The 7,142-nt window shown below is 51.1% G+C and overlaps 1 pseudogene across 1 annotated transcript; it reads left to right on the forward strand.

The window, feature by feature from the left end:
- The first annotated feature begins 1,326 nt into the window (after positions 1-1,326).
- On the forward strand, positions 1,327-4,825 carry LOC111532603 (annotated as a pseudogene). The gene is made up of 4 exons (XR_003307787.1): positions 1,327-1,377; positions 1,865-2,064; positions 2,523-2,631; positions 3,288-4,825. The product of XR_003307787.1 is annotated as a putative protein FAM90A5P (transcript).
- Positions 4,826-7,142: the final 2,317 nt, after the last annotated feature.

Here is a 7,142-nt window from a genome sequence, read left to right on the forward strand (position 1 = left end):
AGCTTCCATGTCCATAAGTAAAGTTTGATGGGGGTGCAGTCAGGCCCATCTCTTCACAGGCCACCTGCAGAAGGCTGCTGTGGTGCAGCCATGGCAGAGTTACATCCTTGAGGCAAAGATCAGTTGGCAAAGCTGGAAATGCTGACTCCTGGCTCTTTAGGGAAACCGTTTCCAGTCCCTGGCTTAAGGGCTGTGTGGCAGAACCCCAGGATCTTGGTCAGCTTGTTCCTCACTCAGGGCCTGCTGTGGCCTTCGCTAGTATGTCTGCAAAGTCTGCGTGCTATGGTGCCTCTCATGGGGCGTTGAGCTTTGTCGTGCTAGATTTCAGGTTATCTGCCTCATGGTCACCTGTCTCACCAACAGAGACCCTGTGGCCAGATTCAAACTAGCAGGAACAGTTGGTCTTTGACAGCAGGGAAACCTTCGAGCTGAGCTGCCACCCACCCTGAGGTGGTCCCATGACACCCACTGTCTGGGTCAAGGTTGGGGCAGGGCTGGTGTCCTGAAAGGCCCTGCGATGTGGATTGTAATAGCCAGTGGAAAGAGGGGGTTGCTATTACTCCCCATATCGCGGGGAGAGTCTCACCCCTGCGATGTGTATCGTAAGAGCCAATTACTCCCCCCTGCAATGTGTGTCCATTATTAGCAGTCTCTTTTATTCAGGATATTAGGAACAATTTTCTAGGTTGTGTGTAAACAGCCTGCGATCAGAGAACCAATACCATCCTCTGCACCTCCGGATATTAGGAACCATATCATACAATGGGTGTACACTTTTTGGGAGATTTGGGTTACTGTCGTCCTTTGTTTCCCTGAATATTCAGAGAAATATCACAGGGTGGCTGTACAGCCACTACTCTCTTGGCAGGAACATCATACTTTACCTACTGGAAATTAGGAGCAATATCACAGACTGGGTGTCAAGCCACTGTCATTTTGGAAGTAATATCATGCTCTCCCCCACAAGTTATGAGGAACAATATCACAGGGGGGTGTGTACCTTCTCTGGTAGTGGGAGTAGTATCATCATCTCTTCCTTTAGATGACAGGAACAATATCACAGGGTGGGTGTACAACCCGTGTGTTTTTGGAAGCAATGTCATTCTCTCTTCTTCTAGGTTTTACGACTCATATCACAGGTGGGGTGTACACCCCTTGTTATATTGGATGGAATCTCATCCTCTTTCAACATGTATCTTTAGAACAATATCTCATGGGGGCTGTCCATCCCTTCAATATTGGTACTAAGACAATCTTCTCCTTTCCTGGATATAAGAAACAATATCACAGTAGGGTGTACACCCCTTGCAATATTGGTAGCAGCAGAGGGCCCCATTTGGGCCAAGGGCTCCCCCACCCGATGAAGAAGATCCCAGGGTACGTCTAGCCCTGGAATCTTTTGGGTATCGAGGGGGGAGGAGGGGGCGGGTGTCACACGGTCCTCAGAGACTGGGTTGGATTTCAAAGAGTTCTACCAGCAGCACCCGGGTCGCTTTTCCCATCCAAGGTGGGCCTGGCTTGGAACCTCCTCCCCGGCCCGATAGGTCCCTTGAGAGACTCTTGGGAGCAACCTTCCTTTCCACTCAGAATCCTGTGTAGCCAGGTTGGGCTGTGTTGTGGACATTGGGTTCACGATCGTCCCCGCTAGAACCCTGAGTCCTTCCTGTGAGAGTTCTTCCGTCACATGGGCTTTGGGAGGGAACATCGTAACTGAAACCTCCCGACACTTAAGGGCCCCCATGCCGGTGTCCTCTCTTTGGAATCCTCATTCCGTTCTGAATTCACAATCCGTCTCAATGATGACATTGGATCGCTGCCTGAGGCTTCAGCTCATTCACTGACATCACTTCCTTTCCACCCACAGGTCAAGTGCAAAAACTGCGGGGCCTTTGGCCACACGGCCAGAAGTACCAGGTGCCCCATGAAGTGCTGGAACGGAGCCCTCGTTCCCCAGACCTTTGGGAGAAAGGAAGGGAAGGAAAACCTGAAACCATGGAAGCCCCAGGTTTGAGGGAACCCGGGGCTCTTGAACAAGGAAAAGGGAGAGAAGGAAGAGAGACCAAGGTGAGCAGTGGGAGGGGTTTTCACCACCTTAGGGTACTGCCACCTAAGGACATGGTGTCTCTGCACCCGCACACCATGTGCCTTTCCGTCTCCGGGACAGGGAAGGAACGCTGCAGAGAAAGAGACCAGAGCTCCGTGTCCTCCGGGGTTCCCCACCCAGGAGCTCCTTTGGTTCTGGGAGATTCAGGGACCGGGGAGAGGCGGGGGCCCTTTGTGCAGGTTCCTCATGACAGGGGGAAAAGCAACGGAATCCAAATGACAGTCCTTACCTGGGAAGCCTAGAAGGCCACCGGCAGGATGGGAAGGTTGGCACATGAGGGAAGGTGCAGAGCCGGAAAGGGCACAAAACTTCCATTTATGTATCACAAAACACAGAACGGGACTGGGCCGCACACAGGGTTCTCCCTGTCTCCTGGGGAGAACCGAGGGGCAGGGCCTGAACTTTTTCTCCTCTGCAGGCAACAAGACCCTCAGAGGAAGGCTCTCCTCCAGATCCTTTCCGGGAAACCTCCGGAGAAGCCGCTGCCAAATCGAAAAGAGTCCATGGAATCTTGTGATTGCCTGAGGGTGAGTGTCACCCTGCGCCCCTGGTCTTTTTCTCCTCTAGGTCACCCTGGTTGGTTTCCTTTCAGGTTCCCGTGTGTGTGAGGGGATCGGGGAACCTCTCTTCCCTGCCTTCTTGGGGTCAGGGACTCCACGATCCTTCCAGGTCCATTTGATTCCAGGTGAAGGCATCTGAAGATGCCTTATTTCCTGTTGCTTTCTTTCCGTGCAATGATGGCAAGCCTGCCAACAACGTCTTCCTAGCGGCCTGAGGAAATTAGTCCCTCAGGGGCTCCAAACATGGAGAAGGCTAACCCCAGGAACATGCATGTTTTCAGAAAAGACGCCCTGGGAACCCTTGAGCCACCAACCTGCCTTCAGAAGGGCATTAGTCCGTCCCACTTCATGTAAGGCTGAGTGGAGCCACTTTGATCCAGTTATTGCCCAAGACACAGTCCTTAGAAAAGTGGTATTCTTAGATCAGAGCTCGAGAGTGCATTTCTCATGGGTCTTGTCCTGATCAGCACTCACGTTGAGGATCTGTCCCTACTTCCAAGGACCGCCTGTCAATACTGTATTAAGAATTTCCTGCTGTGTGCACCTTGTCTTTGGATGTGGTTGATTTCCATGTTGGCTCCATGCTGGGTAACTTCTAACGTGTGTGGTCTCCTTTCTTTCAGGTTGCAAGCAGGCCAATGGCGGTCCACACAACCAATAAGAGGCCACGCTTGGACCCTGCCCTCACTGATGGCTCAGCTACCAAAATGTCTGACACGGTATCCGTCTTGGCTTCACTGTCGCCCCTGAGAAAAGCCAGGCTGAGCTCCTCGTCAAGTCTCCGACCAAAGGAACGACAGACAGGGGCCGTGGCCGACATCCCTCAGCCTGGAGTCAGGCGGCAGGGCCCGGAGCCACTCGTCGTGGTGAAGCCGACACACAGCAGGCCTCAGCGTGGCTGTCGAGAAGTTCCCCAGGCTGCCTCCAAGCCCCACGGCCTGATCCAGGTCATCAGCCCCCAGGCACAAGACGAACGTCCTGCGGTGACCTCACAGCCCTGCCCACCAGCCGACACACACAGCTTGGGCCTCGGCTCCAATCCCAGTTTCAGGTCAGGAGCCAAGAGACCTGCCCAGGCTCCGACTCAGGCTTGCCTGAACTTCCCCAAGAAACCGAGAATGAGTCCGTTCCAGATGCCTGAAAATGCCATCCAGGGAGGTGAGCTGGGGGCCCCAGAGACTCTCCAACCTCCGCCAGCTGCAACCGAACTCAGACCAAGTCCGTTGCCCCAGATGAGCAGGGGGACACCCGCCCAGGTGCCCAGCAGCGACCGGCAGCCTCCGCACAGCAGACCTTGCCTGCCTAGTGTCCAGGCCTGCACCATGTCCCATCACCCAACGGCCAGCCACGATGGGGCCCAGCCTCTCAGAATGCTCTTCCGGAGACTGGAAAACGGAGGGTGGAGCTCCAGCCTCCAGCCTCCTGACAGCTCCCTCGTTTCCCTCTCCTGAGAAGCCGGGAGCCCTCCTTGCTCACAGCCCTCATGTCTCAGAGAAGTCTGAGGCTCCCTGTGTTCCTGTCCCCCTGAGTGTCCTCTATGAGGACCTTCAGGTTTCCTCCTCCTCAGAGGACAGCAATTCTGACCTGGAGTGAGACTGCAGGTGGCCGGGGCTCCATTGCATCCAGCTCCCATGACTTGGAGGGGTCTGTGGGACTGAGGAGCACAGAGCAGAGAGCAGACTGTGTGTGGTGACTCCCAAGCTCCCCAGCTGTGGTGCTTCTGTAGATGTTGGAGCCCAGGCCAGGCAGGGACCAGATGCAGAGACTCTGCCTCATCGAATTCTGGTGAGGGACATTGTAGTTCGCAGGGCTCTCCGGAAACCCGCCACCAGAAGCTTCTGTGCCAGTGATTCGTTGCCTCAGAAACTGGGTGACCATGACGCGCGGGAGTCAGACTTCCGCTGTGATGTCAGTAGGAAACTGAGGAATGACTGTATGTTTGCTCTCTAGATGACTGAATCAGGGAACAGTTAGGGAACCCTGAGAGATGCAGGCCTTCAGCTGTGCCCCGCCCTGACAGCAGTGTTTTGGACACTGTGAAGGGTTCTGCGCAAAGCCTTCTTGGGGTGTTTCCTCAGCCTCGAAAATTGGGCTCTGGAATGCCATTGGAAATAGGTGTGTTTAATTTGTTTTGAAGTGAATAAAATTCTCAAAAAGATGACGTACTCTCTTTTGACTTTCATTCCGTGTTTGTGTGTAACTGATTTTCCAGGGGCTTGAAAATTGCTTGACTTGTTAGCAATCCAACTCATTATGTCTCTGAAACAGAGTTGATTGAGGGGACCACAGGTCTTCGCAGGAACTGTGACTTCTTAAACATCCACAGGGGCAAGAGAACCTCAGCTCCACTCTACCAACACGCACCTAGTCAAATTCCGCCAAGTGAATCTCACGCACGCTAACACGTGGGGACCGTTGCTTACACCACGAGTCCCCATTTGGCTCACCACGATGCCACATGTGGGATTTCACACGTCTGTGCTGCACCGCAGTCCATTTCAAAGAAGTAAAATAAATATCTTGGGTTTCTGTCGGTTTGCTGGAGGCAAAAACCTGTGATGTTGTTGGTTTTTGGTGGGAGAGTTTCACTCTGGAAAAAAAAAATATTCTGAAGATAGAGGTCGTCCTAGATTGTATTTCAAGGTGAGTGTACTTGATGCCAGTGAAGCATATTTTGGCATATAATACATATGGTTATATTATGTTTTGTCTATATTACCTCATTTTAAAAAACCATTTTGTGAAAAATGTCAGAGTTAGATATACCAATGTTAAATTTCTGATCACGTGTCCAGAAGCACTGTAAAATGCAGCCTAGGATGCAAAATTCCCAGCCACTTCTCTGTTGAACTCTCTGCAGAGCGGCATTGCATCCAGTGGTTTTCAAGGTGCACTAGTGTGGCATGAGCTAGTCCTTGGCTTCCTGCTGAAGTTGGAACCTGCAGATTGTTTAGGGGTGGTGTCAGCTTGTCCCATCTTTCCAGGTCATCATTAACCTTTCCTCGGCACCCACGTGGACTCAGAACTTACCTAGAGTTACAGGCAGGTCTGGGAAGCTGCCCTTGAGCCTTTGTGCAGTCCATGATGGTTCCATGCCTCTGATCTGCTGGAGCACATTCTACAGAGGGATGGGCTGGCATAAGCTGTCCCTGCCGTTCTGAAAATCACGGAGATTCCTGGTACCTGAAGCCACATAGAAATAAATATCTGTGGAGTCTCAGGCAGGACATGGATGCCATTCACAGGCTCCTGTTCTTCCACTTAATGGCAGCAAGAGTGATTCCTGGGTTTCCTAATTGACTTCATAACAATTTTGGTGACTTTTTTGTGACAATGACCACTCCTGTTTCTGTGGCATCCAGTTCACCTGTAAGGTTTTTGGGGATTATGTGGAAACTCGTGCATTTTTCCAAAGACTCACTTCATCCTGAAACCTCTCAGGCATCCACAAGCAGATCCCTGCCTTGGTGGCATCTTGGAGCATTGCAGGAGACCCCTTAGGTCTAGGAGGCACTAGGAGGTCCATCAGGAATTGGGAGGGCATGTGTCTGCCCATCTGTAGTGTGAACTTCTATTCACCTTCAGAATGTAGATTCTTCCTGAACTAATAAATTACCTTCATCTTAGTTTAAGTAGCCACAAAAGAATAATTCATATTAACTCCATTAATAAAAATAACTGAAAATCAACAATGAAGATAATAACGACAAAGTTAATTATTATAATATTGACAGTAAAAATAAAACAAAGGCATTAGAGATTAGAGATTCCCTTACGTGAAGGACAATGTGAAGATATAGGGATACATTAGTTGTTTGGACTCAGAGTCCAATGAAACGTGTTCCTCAAAGACAAAGACAAGAAGCATAAGGAAAATACAAAGTTCATGGATGACCACCTGGGCTACCTTGGAACTCAAGTGGGAACACTGCAGGCAAAGTGTACCTCGTTCTGGGACTGCCCACCACCCAGCCCCCACTCACCTTCATGAGGTAGGACAGCAGGATAACAGGGAAGGAGTCCAAGCAAGGGATGCAAGACATGTGTCACACCTGACTCAAAGAAGCACTGCTTCTGACAGATGTTTATCTCCTAACACTGTGTCACATCTAACTGCCTGGCTGCATGGTTGCCCTCTGTTCTTCTTAGGTCACAGGAGGGACAGACATTACTGTCCACCTATCTGCATACAGAGCCATTGGAGGACGTTACCCTTGTTGCTTCCTCTTTGGAAAGGGGCAACATACATGGCAGATGCCATTCTCTGTCTCTTTGGAAAACTTTGCCAGCACATTGAAGGTTTTCTTCAGCCACAGAAAGCCACCTGCTTCAAAGTCTCACTCTCCACAAGTGGCAAGCACACAATTATTAATGGAGGCAAGGGATGCATAGGCTTTGCCATTTGATTCAGTTGGGACAAATAGGGGAGGCCTTCTTAGCTGAACAGCTCTGTCTGTGCGGCCAGCTGACAAAGTCAG

Source organism: Piliocolobus tephrosceles, unplaced genomic scaffold (genome assembly GCF_002776525.5).
Source record: "Piliocolobus tephrosceles isolate RC106 unplaced genomic scaffold, ASM277652v3 unscaffolded_22606, whole genome shotgun sequence".
In the NCBI taxonomy this organism is placed as follows: Eukaryota; Metazoa; Chordata; class Mammalia; order Primates; family Cercopithecidae; genus Piliocolobus; species Piliocolobus tephrosceles.